At 43.2% G+C, this 27425-nt stretch overlaps 1 long non-coding RNA gene across 1 annotated transcript in view; it reads left to right on the top strand.

Annotated features, from left to right (window-relative positions):
* LOC308550427 overlaps nt 1-27425 on the top strand; it is a 267422-nt gene that overhangs the window by 179069 nt on the left and 60928 nt on the right. The window contains exons 5-6 of the long non-coding RNA XR_013997894.1: nt 20661-20800; nt 25387-25480. This is a non-coding gene — a long non-coding RNA (uncharacterized lncRNA). The remainder of the gene's footprint in view (nt 1-20660; nt 20801-25386; nt 25481-27425) is intronic.

Genomic DNA, 27425 nt, shown 5'->3' with positions numbered 1-27425 from the left:
TGGTTGAGCAAGTACAGCATTTGAACTTGCTCAGCCCTAGCTGCACGTTATTGCTACTCACGAAAATCAACTGGGGAGCTTTACATGAACATTCATGCCTGAGCCCTGTATACCTAGATATTCTCGTTTAATTGTCTTAGATAGGACCTGGATGTCTGAATGGTTTACAGGTTCTTCGGGTGATTGAATGCCAAGTAGAGTTGAGAACCACTGCGGCCTATCTTTAGGGACTACCAGCATTATCAAGGGACTTCAGCATAAGCACCGGGACAAAACTAGGGAATGTGGGAATGGAGAAAAGAGCAGAAGCCATCCGGACCCAGACTAATGATGGGTGAGTAATGGAAGAGCCAAAAGGCAGAGCTGGGATGTCGTTCAGACCAGGTCCTCAGAGGCAACATTTAAAAGGTGAGATCAGGCAACAAATCTAGAATTTTGCTGAGTCTAGCTCATAGTGCCAGGGCAGATAGGGCCAAATCTCTACCAATGGAGGCAGCACCCAGAAAGAACGAGCCCGGTGCCCAGTGAAACAGAGTAGGATGTTTATTGAAGGTGACCTGAAGGACAGAAAGCCAGAATTAGGGGAGCAGAGAAAGACAAGGTCTTAAATGGTAAGACAAATCCCAAACAGGTAAGGAATCGGGGTGATGGGAGAAGCGGTTGAGGGCTGAGGTGTGAATGATGAGACTTTGTCAGTGCCCTTCGTGGTCCCCACCCTCGCACGTGTTGCAGGCATGGCTGTTGCAGGTTGACACTCGGTGCCATTCCTGGAAACCGTCCTCAACCAGAACCAAGGCAACGAGCCCGGCGCAGTGGTTCAGTATCAGCAGCAACGAAGACAAACAGAGCAGTTGTTTCCATGGGAGGCCTTGGTCCCCTGAAGGCTGCCAATGAGACTTGTGTGTCGGGTGCCAGGAGTGGCAGTTCATCAGGACAGCATGGCAGAAGTGACAGGTGTTTGAGTTAGTGGTGAGTCAGAAGGACAGTCATTCCCTTGGAATCGCTGTTCCCAAGTCGAGGCCTTCGCGACACCCTGAAGCTCTTCCTGTGAAGAAGAAAAGGGACCTGATTGAATAATTGTTGTTGTTACTGTTACGTGGCTGTGCAAATTATTTCGGCATAATGGATTACCCCAAAACTCTGCAACTTAAAATAGCATGCATTGTGTCACAAAGTGTCTCTAGGATTAGGGATCTGGGAACAGCTTAGCCAGGTAGGCTCAGGGTGTCTCGTAAGATTGCCCTCCAAAGAGTTGGCCAGGGCTACAGTCACCTGAAGACATGACAGGGTTCGAGGACCTGCTTCCAAGCTCACTCTGCTCTTGGCAGAAGGTCTCAGTGCCTCACCACTTGGGCCTCTCCAAAGGGTTACTCACAGCAGGGCAGATGGCTTTCCCTAGAGAGACAGACAGACAGACATAGAAGGAACTTTTATAACCTAACCTCACAAATGACATGCCACCACCTTTGCCATATTTGTCACAGGCTAACCCAGGTCCAATGTGAGGGGAGTAGTGACACAGGATATAAATACAAAGAGGGTAGGAATCGTTGGGCACCATCTTGGAGACTGGCTCCCACAGTGGCTATTGCTGTCGTCTTTATTTACAATTTATTTGGCCTCTCCAAAACATCTCCAATTGCATAAATGAAGATGCTGGGATTTTGAGAGATTCAGTGATTTAAACGAGGTCACGGTGCTAGTAAGTTTTTCTTAGTTGCTGGAGTTTTCCTAGTCATAGTGACTGGGAACTCGCTGACCATCCATAAATCTTCTTTTATTACTCAGTGGCAGTTCTTCAAAATGCGGCAGGATAAAACATAGACTGAAAGATTTTCTCAATTTCTTTGGACCTGGCCAGCATACCTGGGTTAAGCCCAGTTCCTTAAAAGGAAATTTCCTTGGGCAATAAGGGATCAGATTGACCTAAATCTTTTGTTTACATTCAATTCTACTACGTAAATCGAAGCCATACCCTTGTCTCCACTGATTCTCAGAATAAGGCCTCCAGGTTTAAAACCTAATTTAGTCTCCTGTGTATCTAAAGGAAGCTTACAGACAGGGCTTAATTGTTCAAGTTCTGAGCAAAGTCATACACGCATGTGTAGATGAGTAGAATAACTGTAGGACAGGGGCATTTTGGGGCAGAAATGTATTTAGGAAATTGGTGAGACTTAGAAGGAAAACCAAAGTTTGAAAAGCAGAATACAAAAGAAGGCCCGTGTAAGGAAGGGATGGACCCCAGGGTCTGTGTCTCCACCCAAATCCTAACACCCAGTTAATTAAGTAATCAAGGAACGGCAATGAAGCCCTGAGGGTGGAGCCCTCGTGAATGGGATTAGTGCCCTTATAAGGAGAGACCCGGGAGTGCCCCCCTCTCCCCGCATCTCTGTCCCCCACGTGAGGATGCCCTGCGAAGGCAGCTGTCTGCAGGCCAGCAAGCAGGCTCGCCCAGACTCTGGATTTGCTGGTGGCCTGACACTGGGCTTCCAGCTTCCAGAACTGTGAGGAACGAGTGTGGGTTCTTCCAGTCACCCCGTCTATGGTATTGTTTACGGCGGCCCAGACTAAGACAAAGGGCAGTGATGACGCAGCCCATTGTTTCAAGTGGCACATGCCAGAGACCTCCAGGCTGGCGCGGAGTCTCAGGGGTTCCTGCCAGGCCTTTGTATTTGACCTTTATTTTATGACACATTCTCTTCTAATAGTTTTTAGTCAATATTTTTAATTGGCAGAGACAGTCACACAGCATAAAAATTTTAAATGCCCCATCCATTTATTCCCTTCTCGTGGAATTATTTTGTGCATCCGGCCTCCAGATATTTTATGCAGATATAAGCAAATAAACATTCTGTGCTGGTCTATAATTTTTCCATCTGTATTTAGTTTCAGTTTGTATTCTATATCATGAATGAGTTGGAGCATCTTCTCCTGTGTTTAAAAACCACTTTACTTTTATTTTCATAACGTTTCCATTTATCTCATTTCACATTTTTTTAACTGAGTTGCTGATCTTTTCCTTCCTAATGATTTGCAGTAGCTTTTTAGATATTAAAGAAAGCAGCCCTTTGCCTGTGAAATGAGTTTCAAGCATTTCCCCCTATTTCACGTCTTCTGACTTTACCTGTGGTGTTTCCAACAGTTTTCCTTTATAAAAATTTTTTCGCCGTGCAGAATATTTTCACAGAGCCGCATTTATCAATCTTTTAAAACATGGCTCCTGAGTTTTATGTCACACTGCTTATTAACGCAAGCAAGCGCCTTTCCTACAACTACAGCGAGTCGGAGCAGGCAAACCTTGAAATCAGACCCATCCAAAGCTAACTGTTGCTCGCAGCCCAAAACGCTCTCAGAAATAAAAGAAGGGAAGGGAAATTTTAAGAACGCCCCCCAAACAGTTTTAAATGAGCAGCAGCAGTTTTTCTCGTATTTTGTGTGCTGGTGACGCGTGGGCTGTGGTGCCTTGTCTAAACCCATTTTGGCCGGTTCACTTACCAGGTCAAGAGAGAGATAGTGACAGAGACAGACAGAGACAGAGACAGAGAGAGACAGACAGAGACAGAGAGAGAAGAGAGGGAAAGGAGAGGCAAAGCAAGCCGGAGGGCAGGCAGGCCTACCTTCCACGCTGAAGGCGTAATGCGAACAAATGAATCAGGCAGATCTGGGGGAAGGGGAGGGTGCCAGGACTCAGGGCCAAGGCTCTCCTCACCTAGGCGACAGTTGGTAGGCAGCGCTGTGGCAGGGGCGAGGAGCCGCTCCAGGCCTTGGCCGGGACAGGATCTGCTGAATAAGTAGGCCGGACCCGGAGCCAAGATCCACAGCTCAGCTGCTGGGGCTGCCGCTGAAGGAGGCTCTCAGCTCGTTTCTGCTGAGTCAAATCTCTCTTCGGGGATTTAGAAAACAAACGAGGCTCTGAAAAGTGGAAGTCCTTCTGGACAGTTCTCTGGGAAGCAATGCAGCGGGTCTTTTTGTTATTTTGTTCTGATACAATGAATTCGGTCCAAGGCAGGGCCCCTCCACCTTCCCGGTAGATTTAGGACTAATTCACCCCGGAAGAAACCTCCCTAGTTTTAGGGAAAAACAGGGGGACTAGAGGAGTGAAAAAAAAAACCAAACAAACTGAGAAAAAGAATAGTACAGGGAGGAAAAATGCAAAGAGGATCTATCTCAATACGAAAGCCAAGTGCGCAGGGCTTCCCAGGCCCGCCGGCCTGCAGGGTTATGTACAAATAGGAGGCGCCGAAGGTAAACTACCTAGAAAGTGACTCGCCTGGGCAGCCACGGGGACAGAGATGAAGTGTCCCTGCGCCACTAGCAGCTTGAAGCTGCACCCTGCGCCGATCCGCCTCAAAGCTGCGCTCGCCAAGCTCTGACCTCTGGCGGGTGCACGACCCGGCGGCCGTGACTTTGGGGAGCCAGAGCCAGGGTGGCCCGGGGGATGTTGAGCGTGTCTGGCCCACATATGCTTTCCCCATTTTTTTAGGATGTAGAAAATCCCTTAAGCATTTCATAAAGTGCTTTACCTGAGCTACAGATTCTTGAGAGAGGGACTCTGCTGCCTGTCACTCGTCGCTGCCTGATTGCCCGCTGTGCGTTCATTGAGCACCTGCTATGTGGGGGCACCTTGTCGAGCTGACAGTGGGGATTCGGAGAGGAGTTAGTGATGGTTTGCGTCTCCCGGGTATTTTGTAGCCTAGAAAGGCTTATGTAAGACACGGTTTTGAGGAAGGAAAGAAGAAAGAGGAAACAGGAGGGGGAGAGACAAGATGGGATGTCAGGGTTCTAGCACTTACCGCCCAGAAACGACGCAGCTACGTTATAACTAACTCGCTTCAAACTTCACGCAGCTCAAGGTCCCACTAAAGTCAAGGTAAACTCTGCAGGCCCCCCCGGGGACACTGGATCGAACTTGCTCGCAGGCACATGACTGGCATTGGTTCGCAGTGTACCCCACTTAAGAAAAGCCCGTGTTTTTTCCCCCCTAGTCTTTAATTCTCATTAATGGCACGGACGCCATCAAGTCATGAGGATTTTACAACCCAACACGTTTTGGTTCTGATTGCAATATATGTTTCCAACGGTGGCGTCTGTTTTCTGAATACGTGGCTTGTGGCTAGACGTTTGGTGCTAAGCATCCATTGGTACTTAAGGATTCCCGCTCCCTTGTAGCCTAGATCGCTCTGTGGATTTGGCTTCCTTTATGGCCCCTGCTCCCTCCTCTCTTCTAGCTGTTGTTTTGTTTCTATGGTTCTCCCTTCGCTCTGCTATCCGATCACTTTCCCTCAAACCAGACTTCTCAAGAAAGGTTGGCTCAGCCACTCACTTTACAATATAAAAGAGGTATATTAGTGTATTAGGGGCCACTGTATGTTGCTATCACTGTATTAGGTGCTTGCATTGGGCCCCGTTGTCTGATCACCTGTGATCAGGGCAGTGGGCTCACACGGCAAGAACAGCAGCAGATGTGGGAGAAGCCACCAAGGGAAGCTGTGAGCATGACACATGTTCATGGATCATAGAGTCCTTCCTGGTGTTTTGCTAAGAAGTAATTTACTATTGAATCAAGTGGCTACCTGTGCTCTAAATTTAATTATAGACCTCTCTTCTGTGTAATGTCACTTATTGGAATGAAGTGGTATTTTGACTAAACTGTAGAATGATAGCATTCGATGGTGACGTTCAATCCATCCGTTTTTATAAATGAGCTACTGGACACTCAGCATGTGTAAGTGAATTTGTCTAATTCACTTCTCAGAGGAAAACCAGAATCTATGGATTCTCTTTACGACGACCTTTCCACGGCCTTTATTTACTGTGCACGTTCTTAAGCTAATTTATCTATAAAATAATGTGTAGTGCAGCTTTCTATAGATATTTTTGCACTAAGCATTCCTTAGTTTTTTCTAGTTTTGAGCAACCAGTCATTGCAACACTAACAATGTTAGTACCAATAAAAATTCAATCTGAATAGAATTTTCCGCTATGCCAGCGCAAGCGAAATAATTTCTGTGTGCTGAGAATAGAATACTATGTGGCTGAGGACTTTTCAGTTTGCCATGAACCGTAAACATAGACTGCAAGTGGCAGGACACTGGCGGGACTCTGCTCTTGGAGCCACCTTACTTGGTTGTGGTGAGTTGAGTGACCTGTTACTTTGGGGGACATCAGAGAGAAACCATCACAAGCAAATTATGACGAACACATCTAAGAGCATGAGAAGCGAGCAAGATGTGGAATAACCCTGCGGACACTTATTACATACATGTGGAGGAAAATATACACTGTAAATCATTATTGGTTAATGTGATTATACGTGAACATAGATCTCTAAATCGAAACCAGCCTCTTTGAATTTTGACAGAGGCGCACAACGCTTCCTGAAAAGTGAAGTGAGAATCAGGGCTTTAAAAGATACGAGGCTAAAACAAAATACTTTTATTGAATTACAGAGGAAAATGTTAATTTTTCATTTTGGAATTCAGTGAAAACAAGACTTCTCACGTCTTTTCAGTGGATGCCGCTTTTGGAAGCCTGGACTCTGGCATCTTCCACACCTGGCACCTGGCGACCCCTGGACTGGAAAAAGAAGCAGCTGTTCTGTAGACAGGCTGGTTTCCATGTACCCCGCGAGCTAGTAAAAGCCTCTTAAATCAGGAGAAATATCAACTTGCTTTGGAGATGGATTCACTTTAGAAAACTCTCCTTTAGTCTTCGGAGTGATACTAAACCTCCTAAAGCCGCTTCTAATTTATATCTAATCTCTGGGATTAGACGCAGGCATTTACCATCAGGGGGATTTAGCTAATTCTTCCATTTGTCCTTCAGCCATCAGTCAGCGTCCTGGCCTCTGTGGGAGCCTATTGGCTTCAGAAAGCCAGACTGTCTCAACCCCTGTATCGCAGCCCTAAACATAGTAGGCATCAAGACTGCCCCTGGGGTAAACCAGGCTCAGGGAGACACTTGATAGGTTTGTTTCTTGAAACGGCTCCTGTGATATCTTTCCAGCCCCAACAGCAGATCCTAAAGCTTTGGTTCTAAACCGGGCTTTCTTGACATTTTGGTCCAGATAATTCCCTGTTGCGGGCGCAGGGGACTGTCTTGTGCACAGCAGGATGTCTAGCAATAGCCTTGCCCTCTACTCACTAGACGGTTCCCCACACCCATGGTACAGTAGCCAAAAGCAATGCCCGCTGTGGAGCAAAGTTGCCTCCCTTTGAGAACCACTGGTCTAAAGAGCTTGAATGATAGTCATATGCAGGACTCAGAAGAGGACCTGGGCCATAATCCTAATCGCAGTGAGAGCATTTTTATTCACTGAATTACGGAGTCTACCTATGGATGGTTGATTCAATTGATTGGAAATGAGACCAGGGTTGCAGGCTTTGTGCTTAAAATAACCTCAGTGCTATGCTAAGTACATGGGGTACATCATTACATGTAATCCTTGCAAAAACTTTATGTACCCAGTTTGCAAGTGAAGAAGTTAAGGCCTGCAAATCAAGTCCACTAAAGGTCATATGGGTATCAGTGGATTCCACCGGATTCTGCTTAACTGAAGGGCACACCTTTGGTCACTTTCGTATCCCTTTGTAATCCATTTAGATTATACGGGCTCTGTTACCGGCAGCCCAGATTCTGGACACAACACCCTGGCCATAGGAACCCTGGTTCCCAGTATGGATGACTCAGTGACAGTGCCCTCCCCTTACAGGAACAACAGTCCCAGGGCTGTGATTTACTGAAGGTGAGTCATCAGAGACGGAACCGTAAGGAACGAACAAAGCCTGCATCTTGGAGGATCTCGGAATCGGTTTCTGCAGCCGCCCCACTGCGGGTTCCCCCCAGGTCAGGGGGCCCGTTGGAAGAATAGCTCGGGGCGAGCACGGTGGGGTCACTGTGGGAGTTTCTCCAGGAAAAGGTGGACTGGAAGCCACAGGAAAAGGAGTTCTGTGGCTTTTGTGTTGGACACTCACAGCCTGTGCTAAAGAAAACATTGCTGGCATATTTTGAGTCTTATTATGGAAAACGGGACCCTGCCGGGTCACATGCACGAGCTCCCGATCCAATAGGAGTGAGAAATGCAAAAGAAAAATACCCTGGGAAAGTTTGCCCCGGCTCGCACATAGCGGAGAACAGTGCATTCCCGTGCCAGCCTCTGGTGGAGATGAAAGGCCCGCTCCCCTCCCTGTGCCATCCGGCGGGATGGTTAACATTCCACCCTGGCTGCCGCCGCCTGATTGGTCGAGTGCGACACATTTTTTAAGGAAAGAAAGTTAAAAAAAAAAAAAGTAAAACACTCATTTTACTCTTAAGTGTCTCATAGGATGAGCTATTTCAGTTTCCACTATTTTTAACTCAGTGAAAAGAAAACATTTTTGAATCGACCATTTCTTACAGGAATGAGGTGTAAGGCTGCTTGTCCGAGTCTGGCTGTCCCGTTTGCATAAGGTGCCACCTGGCTTGCCGAGCTCATGGCCTGGGATGGGTCAGCCCCAAAAGGTTTGGACAGTGTGTAATGTGCCCAGAAGGTCACGCGTTTTTCTCAGCCTCTTGGGGTATCCAGACTTGGCCAGGGAACCTCTGAGAAGGCTGGTTGTGAAAACTCTGATATTTCTTTAAAAAAAATTTTGTTGATTGATTTTTTAGAGAGAAAGAGAGAGAGAGAGAGAGAGAGAGAAACATCTGTGTTGTTCCACTTATTGATGAGGTCATTGGTTGCTTCTTGTAAGTGCCCTGATCAGAGATCGAACCCACAACCTTGGCATATCAGATGATGCCCTAAGTAACTGAGCTACCCGGCCAAAGCAAACTCTGATACTTTGAATCCTACCCTACCTCTCCTTAAACCCTTGAAGCCCAAGCAGTCAAATAATAAAGCATATCTAGATCTGGGGTCTCAATTTTGACCTTCAGAGATAAACACACATGTATATTTTTTCAGAAATGTATGTAATTATATAAATGCAATTATATAATTATATAAATTATATAAACATATATATATGTGCGTGCAAACTCCAGAAATTAGTATATCTAGAAGTTTATTACCCATACATACAGGGTGGGGCAAAGGTAGGTTGGCATTTGTGAGTACGTGAAACACAGAGTTTATTCTTGTACTATTATTTATTAATGATTGTATTATTTTCCATACAAACAACTGTAAACCTACCTTTGCCCCACCCTATATATTTATACATATATAAACTTGTGAGTTCCTTTTTTCAACCTTCTAGAGCGATCATCCATTGATTTTCACTCATAGGCTAGCATTTTTTTTTAACAGAAATGACTTCACTCATAGCCTGGCATTATTTGAAATACAATTATTGCATAACTATTTGTATTACAGTGCTATGGAGTCAAGGCACACACTCATAGACTATTCTGTGTCTCAAGAAGTCACCTTTCAGCCCGGCCAGCGTTGCTCAGTGGTTGAGCGTCCACCCATGAACCAGGAGACTGCAGTTCGATTCCTGGTCAGGACACATGCCCAGGTTGAGGGCTTGATCCCCAGTAGGGGGAGTGCAGGGAGCAGCTGATCAATGATTCATCATTGACTTTTTTATCTCTCTCTCCCTCTCCCTTCCTCTCTTTGAAATCAATAAAAACATATTTTTTAAAAAAAAAAAAAAAAAAGAAAGAAATCACCTTTCGGAGGGGTCAGAAACTTTTAGGTCTGATCAAATGAAGTCTTTTCCACGGTAGCCACATTCCAACACCCCAAGGAGAATTCACGTCCAACAAGGAATTGAATTGCTACAGATTTAAAGTTCAGACTCTCCCAGAAGGTGAGCGATGAGGAGGGGACTCTGCGCCCTGTGTGCCCATCCCGTGCTCACTAACGCCAGGCCCAGTTCGTTATATCTCCCAGGTGTGTCCAGTCCTGCACCCAAACTCCATGCCTGGGGCCCTTTCAGCAAACAAACAAGCTTTTTTTTTTTTGGAGGAAGGGGGCCCTCTGCAGCAGACAACTGAGTAACTGAGGTTCCCAGCACCAGGGAGCCCTGCTGGACACTTGGCTGGAGTCTGGCTTCTCTTTGGAAGCACTCTCCTGCCCTCTCTGGATCTCCCCACTCCAGCTCACCCTCGATGAGTCACGACGCTGCAGCTCACACCCATGGACCGAGCCTGTGGCTCTGTGGCCTGGCTCGGGGGACCAGGGGAGTCACTCTGCCATGACTCCATCCTCCCGAGGACAGACACAGCGGCTGCCCATGAACCAGGTAGCTCCCAGGTGCTTCCTCTCCAAACAGCAAGAGAGAAAGGACTTGTTTCCCACTGAAATACATTTTGCAAATGCCAGATACTATTCCCCAAATGACTGCCTCCATCCAGTTCCAGGCGAGGTGAACTTTTTAACAAGTTAATTGCATGAGTTTAAAAGAAAACAGGAGAGCATGACCCATTCCTTTTAGTAATTAGCACGATAGAGCAAAGTTCTTTGTAATGGCGGCTATTAAGTATGAGCTGTTGCTTGGGAAATTGTGTAAGGAAAGAAATCACACCTTGCCTGATGGTTCACATTAGCTGAGGGTTAGTTCTGGGACAATAGAGGGGCTCAGGCTAACACAATAAGCAGTAAGCCACGAGGAGATTGCTCCGAGACCCAGTAAATCCCTCCTTTCCATGGTATGTGCTACAGCTCCTATTGGCTCCAATGCAAACCACTGCAGGAAAATGCCTTTTTGTTTAGGCTCATTGCTTCTAAAGTATGCAGAGCTGTTAGCTTATGACAGGAGGGCTATTGGTGTTCTCCCTGGCTCAGGCAGATAATGCTCGAATCCCAAAAGATCCCTATTGATGTGGACGGTGTCTATGCTGGTCTCGTGCCAGCAACAGCAAGCTGATTTTGTGCAACCGGACTTGGCCTGCCCGTTACAATTCTTACCTCCCACCCCCTTGGCGTGATCAGCCACCCAACCGCAGTTCAAGGACAGTTGCTCCAGGAATGAGGTGAAAGATGATGAAAAAGAGAACCTCCTAGTGTTTCAGAGGACAGATCACCGCGAAGGGGTCCGTCGGGGGCCAGACCACCCTCTTGACAGGAATGTAGGAAAGGCGACCAGGACAGTTGGTGGTGGTCGGTTGTCAGAGGTAAACTTTCAAATCTCTTCCAACCTTGGGATTCTATGAAATGGCCTCATTCCAAATGGTTGTTCAACACCAGGAAAAAATTATGGCTTCCGAATTGACTCAGAAAGAGAGTTCCAGCCCGGCCGGCATGGCTCAGTGGTTGAGCGTTGACCTAGGATCCAGGAGATCGAGGTTGGATTCCCGGTCAGGGCACATGCCTGGGGTGCAGGCTCGATCCCCAGCAGGAGGCAGTCGGTCAATGACTCTCGTCATTGATGTTTCTATCTCTCTCTCCCTCTCCCTTACTCTCTCTCTGAAATCAATAAAAATATTTTTTTTTTAAAGAAAGAGAGTTCCAAAATGGTTCCTGACTCAGCTGGATGGTAGAGAAAAGTAAAGGATGGGATCTGCCTTAAAGTGTCATGTAGCCAAATAATAATAGGGGTAGTTGTGGACCTTGTAGTGGTAATAATAATAATAACAGTAATAATAGAGGATCCAAAATTATTCCTCTCTTTTTCATGGGGCTCTGTGGAATTCATTTTTTGGTAGAGCGACCTACCTAATTACATTTTACTGAAGCTAATATGAACTTCTCATTACCTTTGAGCAAAAAAATTAACTGCCGGAGTTGATAGCCCTGGGAGATGACCTAGGGCATGTTGGGCTTGAGAGAAGAAAGTCTGGATCCAACAAACACATAATTAAGAACTGATTTTCTTCAATAGAAGCACCGTTGACTTTGATTCTGATGTTGGATGCACACAAGGCAAAGTTTTCCAAACTGTGTACCAGTGGACAGGGAGTATTATCTTTTTGAAGAAAAAAGGCACCAGAGAGTTGGCAGAAGGAGGAAATGGAAATGCAAATAAGAACAATCTCCCAACAAGTGACAGCTGTCAAAATTAAAGGGCATTTTCTGAAGTGTACACAGTTCACACTTGCCCGTTTTTGCCACACGGGATTGCAAGGCTCACAATCCAGAAGGGCTGGCAGAAGGCACCTTGTGTACAACTCTTAACACAGAAAGTGTGTTACAGGTGAGGTCTGCTGTCCTCACAGGAGCAAGGGGGCATTTCAGTTTGTCCTCAGACTGGCTGGATATATATTTGAAACAGGCAAGATTTTTAATGACACTGAAGATAAGGAAAGAAAGGGAGAACTGAGGTTACCAAAAGAGATATAAAAAAGCAAGGGGTCAAGCATCCAAAGAAGATCGAAGGACAAAGACCAGCCTGGCAGGTGTAGAGACTATATCATCCTGAGCCAGGACAAGACCCACCAGGGCTGGCAGTGGGTACTTTTTTTGTGGGGCTGAGGAGGGGCTACAGATGGAGGTGGGTGGAGGTGAGATTCCCTCAAGGCCATGCCAAGATGAGGTTGTTCCCAGATAGCTGTCCTCAGAAGCTCAGTGCTGGGAAGGAGAATGCCCGTCAGACTCTGAGAACCAGGAGGAAGGGCCAGAGCCCAGAAAGTAGGTCACTCCATGAGTCAGACTGGAGAAGCTGAGCGGGAAATAGCCATAGACTGAGCAAAGGTGGGTGACCAGAAAGTCAGGAAGGAAATATGGCGTTGATAGACCATCAGAACAGCGTAGGATCTTACCCCGTGATCCCCACCAACCACACGTCCTCAGAGCTGCTGTTTCTCCGCCAGGAAGAGCCTGATCAGGTAGCAGACACTCAGTTGGATGCATTTGATATGATTTCACGAAAGGAGACACATGGCCAATGTTGTCTAATAAATTTCATGTGTTCTGTTCATTATTCATCAAACAAATAGGTATTGACTTCCCACTATGTGCTGGGTGCTGGGGCCACAGACATGAGGAAACTCTGGCTTATATTCACCCAGTCATGACTGTGCATGTAAATCAGTCTGCAACCAACAGACTGTGGAGAAAACTGTGTTACTAATATTTTTAAAGGTTGCTTTTTTTAAGTTGCTCAAGAACATGGTCAAAGAATTTAAGAGATGAGTTTGACAATGAACATGGCAGCTGAGAAACAGCAGAACTCAGTGAAATGTAAAACATCACGGTCTACAGAAACCATGGGGATGAATATCATCCCACTGCACCTCTACTCTCTTCAAGAGTGCCTGACATATCGTCATATTTAATACACTTGTGCTAAATGTTGTGTGGAAGGATCCTAGCTCAGCCTAATTCTAGTTGCATGACTCGAACAAGGCATTTTACATCTTAGGAACTTGCTTTCTTCTGGGTAAAAATACAAAAAAAATACTTTCTTACCCACCCTGATATATCAAATGTTAGGCTCAAATGAGATATTATAGGCCTAAGTGCTTTCTAAATTACAAAGCACTATATACTATTTGAAAACTGCAAACTATGCTGGGAAAACACTGTTAAAATGACGTTAGGATGAATGTAATTAAGATTCTAGGCACGGAATTTCTTTGTTTGGTCTTTACATTGCTAAGAATAGTACATGTAGCTAGTTTATTGAAGATATGGTTTATTGAAGAAACGTAAGCTTATGAATGGGAGGTATTAAAAGCATAAATCAAAAGGAGCATCTGATAAGAGCAAGCAGACAGTTTAAGCCAGCTCTCATCATTAAAAAATAGTGTCGCTGGGTATAAAATTCTGGGTTGAAGATTATCTTGTGTCAGCACTTTCAGAGATACTATTTCACAGTATTCTTAATTCTTCAGTTGCTGTCCAGACATCTCCTATAAATCTGCTCTCTTGTACATTAGCTGACATGACTCTTTCACTTCTTTAAGGTCTTTTCATGTCCATTGCTCTGCAGTTTTAGTGCAGTGTGCCTCTTGTAAATGTCTTTATACTTATCATTTGCTATAAATTATGATTCTTTTATCTGGTAGTTCATACTTTTATCAGGGCAGGAAAATTATGTCAATTTCTCTAAAATTGTCTCTCTTCTGTTCTGTCCTTCTGGGAGATTTACTCTGGTGAGATTTATGTTAGACCTCATTCCATTTTGTAGATATCTTAACTTTTCTTATGTTTCCATCTCCACATCCCCGAGTTTAATTCAGGATTTTAAAAAATATTTCTTCTCTAATTTACTTACTTTTCTCTTATGCTGGCCTAATCTGCTTGTTAACCCACCTGTGAAGTCTACTGTGCCAATATTTCCCGTTTCCAAAGGTTATATTATCTTGTTCAGATTCATCTGATGAGTGAGCCTGAGAAGAGAGATGTTTGAAGCAATAGTCTCTCAATTGGTCTCATTCACAAAGGCCAACTGCCTTCTATGTCTGGGATTTTTCTACATCAAGAGACAAAGCTTTAATTGGGAAAAAAAAACCACACACACAAAAAAGAACAGGCCTTCACCTAATATTTGAGGCCCAAGAGAAGACTACAGAGGCCTGTAAACCATATGTCTAAATACTTAAAAGTTATAAATTGAGCTAACAAAGAGTTAAGGAAAAAAATTCTGTCCTCTGAACACTGAAAATTATACCTTCGTATTGACCAAAGTTAAAAAAAAATGAATGTGAATAAAGCTATGGTTTTATATGCCTGAAAGTTTGCAAAACATCAAAGACAACTGAAGTTAATTATTATTATGCACATAAAGGTATCCTGTTTATGGGCTGGTGATGTCTGGATGAGTAACAAGGCAACGACCTCCACAGTTCATAAAGCATGCTTTTATCCCGTAAAAAGCTATTCTCTCCTTTGTTTCAGTAAAATCACTAATTATGTTGTTATAAACAAGATTTTTCACAGAATTTTTGTTTTGATTTAGTATTGTCCTAGCAGAAAGCAAAATATAAGTCTATACAAAGTATGTAAAATGTAAATTAAAGCAAATGTGATAAAGGGAAAGTTAGTTATTTTTATACATGTCCTAAAAGTTATCCTCTCAAAATATTGAAAGCTATCTACTAAGATTAAAAGACAAAATATAAATTATAACTTATGTTTATCTAAAAATCTAAACCAAAATATTTAAATAAAGCTGAAAAAGTTTGGCATTTTAATTAAATCACTGCTTTTTAAATAAAACGACTCACAATTCCGTCATTCAGTGTTCATCTGGCTGCTTGGAGAATCAGAGCCACATTTGATGTGCCTCATATCCGTACCTACATTTTACAAATTTAAAAGCAAAAGGAATGTTTAATTACGTGAACATGTATCTCAGCTACTGTGTCCAACTGTTGCAAACACCACACTCATTCTTAAATATCTCCAGAATCATACGGTGGGACAGGAAGGGAAGGAAGACCATGGATGCTCAGCTGTCCTGGGAAACAATAGTCTTTGAAGCGAGATTCCCTTGCATCCTGGCTGTGGGAGAGGAAGACACCGCACTCCCATCCAGCATCTCCATACCCAGCGCTTCCTCAGCTGGCTCCATGCCTGGGGGGAATCCTCTCTTCCTTTCTCTCACCTCTCCGAGTCTGGCTTGCGTTTTGTCTTTCCTGGCCAGCTCCAGGGATTGAGCAACAACATGCAGATTGTGTAATTTCAGTGATCGTGCATACAGACTAAATGCTCCAGTGTTTGCATTTGCAACTCGCATTGCACAACATGGAGATGAACACGAGGTGAGTGCCAACAATTTAAAACTTGGGACGACATGAAAGAGCAAAGGAAAACACCACAGCAAGTTCTAGAGAGAGCGGAAGAGAGAGAGAGAGGCTGGTGGAAGAAGGGAAAATACCTTTCTATGTATCTTTCCCAGCACTTTTTCCTGTTTATTTGTAAAATGGATATTTTTATTTTGCACTTGGCCCACAAATTACATAACCAGCGCTAGTTATGGATCATGCTGGACCAGCACTGGACCCTGGATCCCAAGTGACACAGGTTATCTAAACTCAGTGGCCTCCTCTTACTCAGGTCCAAGGGCAGAGCTAACCAAGATCCCCAAACACACACCAACTCTTATTGTTGGACACAATGAACACCAGCAGTTTTTTCCAGTGCTAGAAGGAGATCTAGTTGTGTTGGTCCTATTTTGAATGAGATTTTACTATTTCCATTTTTCCTCAAATTTTTACACGACTGCTCTCCTATAGAAAATCTTATGTAACTGCATTGGACATTGGTAGCATTTTTGAAACTAATATGTGTGTATAAACACAGTCAATAAAGTCTTCATTGGACATTGGTAGGACTTTTGAAACCAATATGTGTGTATAAACACAGCCACTGAAGTTTTACAAAAATGGTTTGTTTTTTTGCTTCTTTTAGACTTTTTTGAGCATTAGTGAGATTGGCACTTCTCACAGGACGTATATAACGTCTTTATTTATATCCCCCATGGCACACAGCGTAATGACTTTTATTAAACACTCAGCACTTAATAGAAACTCATTGAATTAACTGTGTTCCTTCATTTTGGTAATGAGAACAGTAATATGTTCAATTCTGAGAAGTTTGACATTTTTAGAACACATTACCTCTAACTAGGTTGATTCAGCAATTGCAAACTAATTAAAGTGCATACACCAACACTTGTGAATTTTATTTTTATCTCAACCCCATATCCCCACCCCCAACCCCCCAAAAAGTCCCTGAAAAAAGTCTCAAGTAGAAAAACAGCCCTCTCGGAAGGCGGTTGAGTCTTCGGGTTACAGGACTCCATGGACAGTCACAGAGACCTGGAAATTAAATTTGACTCCCCTTGCTCTAAATGTCTCTGACACCTAATGCTGAAGTGAAATAACAGTGAAATACAGATTGTTGGTTGCATTTGTAAAAACTATTGGACTGTTCTTTTCCTCAACTTCTCCGTCAGTCTAGGAGGAAAAAAAGTCACCTAACACTTCCTTTTCCTTGCTCGGAAATGCATCCTGTCGCTTCCCTCGCATATGTGTTAGCCCCCAGGATTAATTTCAAGTTTCCCTTTTACGTGTGAAAGGAGCTGGGCCTCCGCCTCTGGACATGTGCTCAGATTTCAGGCAGCGTGGACAAAGGGACTCCTTTCCAGAATGGGTAGCTTGAGCACCGTATTTCAAAATGCAGCAACCCCTGGGGAGATACAGAGCTGGGCCCTGCCTTCAGCCATCCTCTCAATGCCCAGCCCAACAGACGAGCGCTCCGCACGTTCAAAATCAAGTTCCCGTTCCGCCTGCCTCTAGGCTCTGTCTTGCATCAGCCACTGTTGTGAAAGGACCTTGACTTGCCCCTGTACTCCCACCAGAGAAATACTGGAAGGCGTCTGACTGCTCGGCCATTTGCACTCCAGCTTTGCACAAGCTCTTAAGGGACACGGGAGCCAACGATGGATGACCTTTTAAAGGAATCAAGTGATGAGTAAATGAGAATGTTAGCTAGGTTTTCATACTCTACAGGGCATGGTAAATGTAGTGTTTTGTTTGCTTTTTTTTTTTTTTTGTTCAAAAGCATATCCATCTGTTGGGGTCCAGAAGTTGCTGCATGAACATCCAAGTTATGCTGATGCTTTCGAGGTCAGGCTCATGAAATTGAACGGGGCTCCAGAGTTAGTGTTAAGAGCCATGAAGGCCAAGCTTACACTCTTTAAATCTGTCATGTTTAGCAACTATTAGCAAAAAATAAAAATAAAAAATGAACTTTCGGTCGTCTCATTGAGACAATTAACTTGTTTTCGCGTCCCAGGATACCTTCCTCCTGCCAGTCAGCCAAATCCTATCTAGTCTTCAGTCTCCTCCCCAAAACCTCCCCAGAGCAATCTTCCCCCCTTCTGAACTTGCATCATTTGTTTTCCACAATGCTAACAGAAATCAATCTTTGATATCTTATTTCAGTTCTTATTTTATTTAGGTTGCCTGACACTTTTAACTGTTTAACTTTCTGTGTACTCGTGCTTTGTCTCCTCGAACAAATTGTTAATTCTTCAAGATAACTGAGAGTTTCAGCACTGTACTTCAATAACTCATTGTTTTAGTACATTAATATATTTCGTATTTATTTATTTACGACCTTCCTTATTAAAGCGTAAGTTCTAAGAAGGTATAGACTTTGGCTTTATCTCTGTCTCTACAGAAGCGCTGAGACCAGTGCCTAGCAGATCATAGGGGCTCAATAGACGTGTTAAATGGATAAATGAATCCATGACTGGGCGGCTAATTTGTGTTTCCCCCTTTAGTTTAAAACGTAACATGTTTAGCATTCGCTTTAACAAAGCTGGCGGCAATCAGAACCTGCACAGGGGTTAACAGTCTAGGCTTTGGAGTTGCACAGATATGGATTCGAATCCACTTAGTTGCTTACTATCATTTTCTGGCTCTCTGATATCGGGCAAAACGCTAAACTTCCCTGTGCGTCAGATCCATCTCCTTTTAAAGGAATATGATAATACCGACATCATAAAGTAGATTAGTTTAATAAGATGTCGTAGAAGAGGGAAAATAATTTTCCCTCTGCCCTTCTAGGTTCTTGGCTGAGAACCCCACCTGTAGTGAAAAGACGGATTAACAAAAGAAAAACAAATTTAATTATGGATGTAAGTACGGGAGTCCCACAAAGCGATGAGACTCAAAAAAGTGACCAGAGTAGAAAGCGTTTATATCTTTTAGACAAAGAAACTATAAATATGTGAAGAATTGACAGGCCAGAGTTGTGGGCTAAGTGTAGTAAATGGTGAAGATGAACAAGGTTTGTTTGTAGAGCCCTCTCCCCCTAAATGACCCGTCTCTGGTGATCAAGATGCCTTCCACCTGGTGCAGGGAAGGTACCTTTCGTATGGGATCTGTGCCTCCTGCTATCAGGGAAGCAAAGGGGGTTCAGGGTGTCCTTCTTGCCCCACCTGTTCCTCAAGTACCTTTAATTCAAAACGATCGCTATGCCAAATTGTTGTATTTCGAGGTGACAGATTCTGAACCCCTATAATATGGTATTCAGCGTCAGGGGTACAAACTTTATTCCTTTTAGATGAGTTAGCTTCTAGCAAAATTGGTAGGTGTGTGAAAAGTGAGCACTGAGAAGCTAAATGTTCCCACAAATTTTGGACAAGATTTCTTGTTCGGTGGCCTGGGCAACAAGTAGCCGTCACTACCGGGCTTTAACCCATTCTATCCATCAATCGCTCACCTCAACGAATACACTTCTGCAACCCAAGCAGCCGGGGTCAGCAACTCTCTTCCAAAGTCAGTCAAGGTCAGACCCCCTGCAATAAGCGTGCCCGTGAGTGCCAACAAGTCAACAGCAGTGTCACCGAAGGAAGCAGGCTTCCAGGGTGATGTCAGCCTCCTTAGGCCTCTGGAAGCCCACCAAACTCTGGGCCCCGTGCTTGCACAAAACCCTACACGAGATGAGGAATCTGCTGAGTGGGGGCCCCATCATCCCGTGCCCTGGTGATAACAGCAATAATCACAAGCAATAGCCACTTTTACATACATTATTGTTTCACTTGAAGCTAATAGCAACCATATGCAGTGGATATCATTCCCTTGGAAAAGGAAAAGGAAAACATGTATTTTTCATAACGTTTATTGGGCACTTACTGATTTCCAGCCACCATCTTCAGCACTTTTATCTAAGTTTTTTGGGTTTTTTTTCCATTTAAGTTTCACGATTGCCTTATGAAATGAGTGTAGTCTCGTTTTACAATTCGATATATGAAACTTAGAAAGATTAGAGTCAGGACTGAAACCCAGGCCTTCTAATGGCCAAATCATGATCCTTTCTCACCGCAGAGTAATGGTGGTGGAGACGCCGTCAGCGGGACAGGCAAGCAGGAGCTGGGTTTTCTCATATTAAACTAGCTCAGAAGCTCAGGCTAAATTTTCTTTCATGCCCAAGAAAATAACTAATTTGCTTTTCCTAAATTTGTAAAATTGATGATGGTTTTTCCAAAAAATCTTGTACTGGATTCCAATACACTGTGGTTTGAAATAATTAAATTATGATCCTTGATGGAGACAGTGCATTAGGGAAAAGCACTTGTTTTTACAAAATTTGGAAATTAATGCTGGGCTTACCAGCAATAACTTTCTACAGGGATCATCTTCTGTGCTACGGAAGGAAGCCATGCATGAGCTTTCATTTTAAATTTTTCAACTCTTATCTGATTGACGTCTTTCACATTTTCATTTGAAACATTTCAAATTTTACAACAGTCCAGGGAGTAAGAAAACGAATCTGATGTGTGGATGTTTCCTCGCTTTTAAAGACGTCCCCTACTGCTATAATGAGTGGCGATTTCCAAAAAATAAATTATGCAACTCCACTTTTTTGAAAGTTCTTAATAAGGCATGACATTTTTGTTGGAGCCATCCAAAATTTTATATATATATAAAATATAATATATATAATTATATTTTATTGCTGAAAAGCTATAGAGAGATTTCAAAACTCGCTTATCTATTTGTGTGAAAAGTTTCAAAATTTGCTTATCTATTTGTGTGGAAAGGAAATGTTTCAAAATGTGCTTATCTATTTGTGTGAAAGAGTGAGAGGATACAGCATCTCAGAATTTGGTTCCCTAACTACTTTTGTTTTCCCAAGAAACATCTGATTCGAGGCCTAAGCGATTCCAACAAAGATGATATAAAATGGGAATTTTCAAAATATGATTAAATCTATTGGGGGAGCAAATACATTGATTACTGTTTGCACTTTTTAACTGTTTTACTGTTTTTTCTGGGCTTAGGTCTGGAGAAACCGCTGTGGCCCCTGCAGCGACCGAGCCAGCAGGGATGGGGGCCCAGGATGTCAGGCTTCCAGCTGTGTTTCGGCTGAATTGACCTCTGCTCTCCTCATTCGCACACAGTTATATTCATGGAAAAATAGGTAAGCAAACTCAATACTTATCAAGCTACAGTCCTATCCATGTTCCCAGTTTCTTATATTGTCTCCATGCTCATCTCTTTCATTCCTTGCTCTTAGCAGAAATAAATACCTTCTTCTTAAACATACAGGGTTAAACCTTAAATTGAATCCAGCACAAGGCTTTTAAATTTTTTATTCTTGAAATAATTATATATTCATGCAAAGTGGTGGGAAAATGGGATGGGGAATTTGCACGGACCCTTTACCCAGTTTTCCTCAATGGTACCATCCTGCAAAATTATAGTCCAGTATCACTAGCAAGAAAACCACAATGACATGACCTGGGGAGCTTATGCAAAATTTGCAAGTTTTACAGGTGCTCACACACTCATTTGTGTGTGTGTGTGTGTGTGTGTGCACGTGTATGTAGGCACGTTTATACCTGTTCTGTGCAATTTTATCACATGTGTAGATTCATGTAACCATCATCACAGATCAAAACTCAGAGCTGGTCTTTCTCCAAAGGCCTCGGTGTTAACTCTTACAGCCCCCTCCGCGCTCCTGTCCCTTCCCCAGCCTCTGTCGCCCATCAGGCTCTTCTCTCTCTCTGGTTTGCTTTGAGTGTTGCGTGAATGGGGGTCATACAGTGCAGCCTTTTGAGACTGGTGTTTTCAAGCTCAGCATGGTTCCCTTCAGAGGGATGCCCGTCTCTGCCTGCATGAGCAGCTTTGTTGCTACACAGCGTCGCATGCCTGGCGTGGAGGTGTCCTAACTTGTCCAACCACTCACCTGTTGAAGGCCATTTGGGTGCCTTCCAGTTGGGTCTCTTACCAACAAAGCTTCTATGCACGTTCATGGGCAGGTTTTCGTGTGAACATTCGTTTTCCTTTCTCTGGGATAAATGCCCAAGGCTACAATTGCCGAATTAGATGGTAAGTGCGTGTTGAGTTTTTAAAGAAACTGCCAAAGTATTTTCCAGAGCAGCTGCACCAATAGCATTCCCAGTGCCTGAGCGGCCTCATTTCTTTGCCTTCTCACCAGCATGGGGTGTGGGCACTAATTTTTATTTTAACCCTGATAGGCATGTTGAGCTAGCTCGTGGTTTTAATTTGCACGTCCCTAATGGCTGGTGATGCTGAACATACTTTCAGGTGTATGTCCCTTTTTGTGAAATCTCCATGCATGTTTGCTCATTCCCTAATCGGACTGTTTGTGTTATCACTGGTGAGTTTGGAGGGTTCTTTATATATTCTAGATAGAAGGGTTTTCTTGCACATGTGGTCTGCAAAGATTTTCTCCCAATTGTTAGCTTGATTTTTTTCTCTGTCTCATAGGATCTTTCGCAGAGCAAAAGTTAATCTTAAGGAGCTCAAATTTATTAATTTATTATTCTTAATTGACTTGAGAAAGAGAGAGAGAGATCTGTTGTTCTACTTATTCGTTCATTGGCTGTTTCTTGTATGTGCCCTGACCAGGGATCAGCCCGCAACCTTGGTGTTTCGGGATGACACTAACCAACTGAGTACCCTGCCAAGGCCAAATTTATTAATTTTAATTTTCCTTTTTATTGTGCTTTTGGTGTCAAGTCTAAACACTCTTTACCTAGCCCTAGCTCCCAAAGATTTTCTCCTATTTTTTTTTTTCTAAAAGTTGTATCATTTTACATTGAAATCCCTGTGACCCATTTTGAGTTGATTTTTATGTGTGGCATAAAGTCCAGGTTGAGTTTCATGTGCCACCTTTTCTTTAATTCTTGAAGACACCAATAAAGGCTTCAACATGTATGCCTAGCATCAGAAAATGGAAACCGAAGAGAAGTTTTCAAGAGCTTTTGTGCTCTTTTTTATCCAAAAGTGAAAGTACCATATCATAACATTTTTATGAATCAACCAAAACTTCTAGTTGTTTTACTACTTACTAGTCATGGTCCTAATAGCATCTAGACACAAGGAGAAATACTTTGAGGGATTACTGGTTAAATATTGAAGCTAGTTGCAATCTAGTCTAACCTGATTGGAAATTCTAAGAGTTAAACAAGTGTACTTCTTAGAAAATCTGTGTTTTCCAAGTTCCCTATTCTTGATATCAAACCAAAAACTGCCCCTTGTACCAAATCATAACTGCAGGGATGCCTTCTAGATTCTGGATATTAATACCACACAGGTATATTCACGCCACGGACCTCAGGTGAAGTTTCTTTGGCTTCCCTCCCATAAACAACAGTTTGTGTTATATGGACTATCCCCTTGCTGAAACACCCATGGTCCCCCCTGTAGCAGGACCCTGCAGGAGAAGGGGTGAAGGCACCCCCGGAAAGTGTGCGAACAAGTTTTCTTGGAGAGCGATTGTAGGTAGTTGACAAGCATTTGGTGGAGTAATGTGGTCCGTTCGGTGCCTAGTAAACTGGGCCGCATGTTAGTTAAGCACCTGCAGCTGTAACTGATGATGCTGATGTTTTATCACCATTGTCCCTGGTGATGTTTTCTCCACGAAAGAACGGACAGCTGGGCAAAGAAAGCCAAAGCAGAGATAAGAGAATATTTCTCGTGAAAAAAACACACCAAAAAAACTCCCCAAAACACAAAAGAAACCCCACGTGGCCCCAGGGAATGGAGAGAACCCCTAATTCCCATTCAGGCGAGAGGGCGACATTCAGTAACGCCTTTCCTGGCTCCTGTTGGAGAGTTTCACGGGGGACGGGCCTTTCTTATGAAAGGGCCTAAGTATTTTTGGAACATGAAGCTTCATGTTTAAAATAATAGCAAGAACAACAACAAGCATAAAAAGGCTATTCTGTTTCAAAAGCCTATTTAACCCTTAGCTATGTTTTTAAATACACGGGCCCCAGCCTGAGGAATGCGGGTTACCGTTTAGATTGCCCAATCTCATTAGCGAAAGACACCTACCCGCCTCTCCAGCAATTAAATCCAGCCGAAGGAAGCTACTGTGAACCACGACCAGGCTGGGCCTTCATTCAAAGGCAGGAGAGATGAGAAAACCAAATGTGAAAGCCCTGTGTGGTGTTTTGAAGAGGAATTTTCATTTCTGTTCTTAATGGGGCCCATCTTTAAATGTTGTTTAGTTTATTGGCTATACCATTTGGATAACCAGTTTCTGCTTTGAAGCACCGTAATGAATGATTACCAATCAACTTGATCTAGTCATTTGAAAAGACAGATTTCTATATTTATAAAGTTGAAATAACTTGCCCTGGCCGTTGTGGCTCAGTTGGTTGGAGCTTTGTGCTGTGCACCAAAAGGTTTCCAGTTCGACTCCCCATCAGGGCCCATACCAGGGTGGTGGGTTTGATCCCTGGTTGGGGCACGTATGGAAGGCAGCAGATCAGTGTTTCTCTCTCACATCAATGTTTCTGTCTCTCTCCCTCCCGCTCTCTAAGCATGTCCTCAGGTGAAGATTAAAAAAAAATTAAAGTTGAAATAACTCACTGAAAAGTTACAATTTAAGTGATGTTGTCATTATGGAGAAAGGAAAATAATGGGTGTTTAAATAAGATAATTCCTGTTTTTTCATAAATAGGCAGGTTGTTATAATCAAACTAACCAATAAAATGTACATTTATAGTCACAGTCTAATACACAACTGATTAAAAAACTCAGCTTTTGAGCCAATGAACAGGATCTGATTGAGGCTATAAACATATTAAAGGCTCTTACTACTAAAATAATTTGTATCATCAAAGAATTCATCTCATTTAGGTTATGGGTGACACATAAAAATTAAGATTTAATTCAAATCAGTCACACAAAAAAGTGAAGGTGCTCATTTTAATTTGAGTCAATACCCAAAATTAATTCATTATTTTTCCATATGACTTTCTTAACCAGTCAAGCTAATCAAAGAAAGCATGCTGGGTTTTGTTGTAGAAGATATATCCTTAAACCAAAATCATTAAAGAAAACAATCATTCAAACTGGTTATTTGCTGACCTATAGACAAAAGTGCCAGTTGACTGCCTGAATTTTTCATCTAGCTGATTTTCCAGTCCAAGCAAGTGTGAGAGTGTCCTCAGCGACACGCTCAGTGGCGGCAGCAACCACTGGACTGACCTACCCTCATGACTGGAGCCTCCCACACAGGACCCCTCCCTGCACTGTGAGCTGGGAGCAAACCTGGAGGTGCAAAGAGGACCCCAGGCCCCAGATGGAAAGCAAAAGTCAGGGGCTAGGAGAAGAGAAGGGCCTCGGGGCAAAGGCTTAGTCACACTCAGTGTCAACAGTCTAGGAGCCCAAAACAAAGTCATACTAAAAAATTAAAAAGGAAGCGACAGTAAGAGAGATAACAGCCCCACCGGTTTGATCTTTCCTTCCACTGGAACCCATGTGATATTTCTCCGGGATGGTTATTATAGCTATTTATAGATTCTGCTGTGGAGAATGGCAGGAGTTTACATACACACATATAAATAAATACACAGTCATAACCACTTCGAATAAATAGACATTCAAAACAGGAACGCGAGGATTCATACTTTCATCTCGTGTTTGTATAGTCTTTCATTAATTGGAGTGTTGGCAATGTTGCTGAAAAACTCGTATGACCACCCGGGACTATAAATATATGAATGTAAATGATCTTTTTCCTTTCAGTGAACACGTCGAGTATCAGCTTGTCAGCTTGTCATCAGCAGTTGCATCTTTGACTCACCAAAGACCTCGCGGTGCATCCAAGGTCAAAACAGAGGCAACTCATTGATTTTGGTCAGTTCTCAACAGATGGTCTTTAAAAGATGTGCAGATTGTCATAGAGAGTCTGAAATGGTGGCTTATACTTTCCAAACCCCTGTAGGTGGAAGAGCTGTTTTGCGACAAAGTGATATCTAAATGGTTTACTGCTTACTATCTAGAGAAGGACCTCATCAAACACCTAGTCCAGGTTAATCAAACTGAACTGAAATTGAACTGATTGAATTGAATTGAATTGAGCTGAATTGAATTGAACCATGTTGAAGACACCAGCAAAAAATGGTGAAAAGCATCACAGCTGCCTACCGGCAAATACCTGCAGGCTACCACGTCAACATAGCATTATTTTTTTTAAAGTAATAGCAACACAACATTCCCAGGGTAGAAGAGAGACAACAGGAGTATGGGCCACCCAAAAATATTTCACTCAAAGGTATTTTAAATCATGCCATTAATGTGTCAATCCGGATCCTTTGAATTTTAAGCACCGAAGAAAACTTGAATCAACCTAGCTCAAAACCCAACCCCAACCCCCCAAAAAAGTGGGATGAAAATGGATGGCTTATAGTTCACGGCAACTTCGAGACTGAGCCACCCTGATTCACGTGCCCGTGCCTGGCACCCAGTGGGGGGGTGTGTGTGGTTCCACAGAAGGAAGTAGTTGTGTGAATAACATGTACATACAACACATACATAGACACACACAAGACAGGCACACACACACACACCATTTGTCCACTTCAGTGAGTCCTTTATACCTTTGAAATCATTATTGACCCTTTCCCTAGGTTTTTTTTTCTTTTAAGATTAAAAACAAACTGCTGGAAAGTATATTATTAACTTAGGAATCCTTTAGTATGAGTGACTTTACTGCAAATTTTATCCTGGGTAGGAGATGGGGAAATATGACACCATTGGGCACTGGTAACAGAAACCAATTAAAAGGCCAGGAATGGAGGCCGGGGTGGGGCAGATGAGAATGGTGCCAAGGAGAGACTTTAGCTTTCTTACAGTTTCGCCCCCAGCATAATTTTGCCCTTCAACCAGGGGAAGGCAATTCAAAGAAGTGACTCTTAGCAGTATAAACAATGAGTTGCAAACTTTTTCAGCACCAAAATAAACAGAGAGGTGTTGGGACATGTAGGTTGAGAACAGAGTAAAGGGCCAGAACTGAAATGCTTGGAGGCTGTGCGTGTCCAGAATTTCCCAAATGCTGTCCAGAGAGTGAATCTCCTTGATTATTCAAAAATGGCACTGCTGATTATTTTTTCACCTTTCCCCTCAAGGCCACTTGAAAAATCACATTTGGAACCTAAGAGCGATTAATGTGTCCGATAAATGTATCATATAGTTGTGACAAAAGAGTGACTACTTTTAATCGGGTTCTCACACCTCTTTTTTAACAAGAGACTTAACAAATGAATGAATGTCAAGTTTCGTGCTCGCTCCTGGAATCACAGGCTCATGGAGCAGCTTTTGAGCAGGATTGCCTGCAAGCCATTCCTCCAAATTAGCTTTTTCTATTGAAAAAATCTCGAATGAAAGATTCTACAGCCTCTTCTAAATTCATACCTATAGAAGTAAAGAAATGAGACATAGTGGAGAAATAGAATAACTAACAATCACCCGTTCCCACCAGGGTGATTGATTGGGACGGGCATGGACAAGCATGGACGGCATGTAGTAGAAAACTGGGCGCAGGCCTTATTGGAACCTCTTTCTGCTGAATATTAGCTGTGTGATCTTCAGCAACATACTTAAATTCTCTTTCAGCGCCAGCTGGTCAATGGGGTTAAAACTTTCCTCGTAAGATTTGTGTGAAAAAGAAATTAAATTTGATATCATGTAAAACAATGCTTGACAGGTAGAAGATGCTCATGAAAAAGAGCTTGATTATTGCTAATAAAATCGTCCCAAATGCCTCCCTGGGACTTCAGTGGTTT

This window comes from Miniopterus schreibersii (assembly GCF_964146895.1).
Source record: "Miniopterus schreibersii genome assembly, chromosome: 21".
In the NCBI taxonomy this organism is placed as follows: Eukaryota; Metazoa; Chordata; class Mammalia; order Chiroptera; family Miniopteridae; genus Miniopterus; species Miniopterus schreibersii.
Note: the sequence above shows the minus strand (reverse complement) of the source record. Positions and strands in the feature narration are given on the sequence as shown.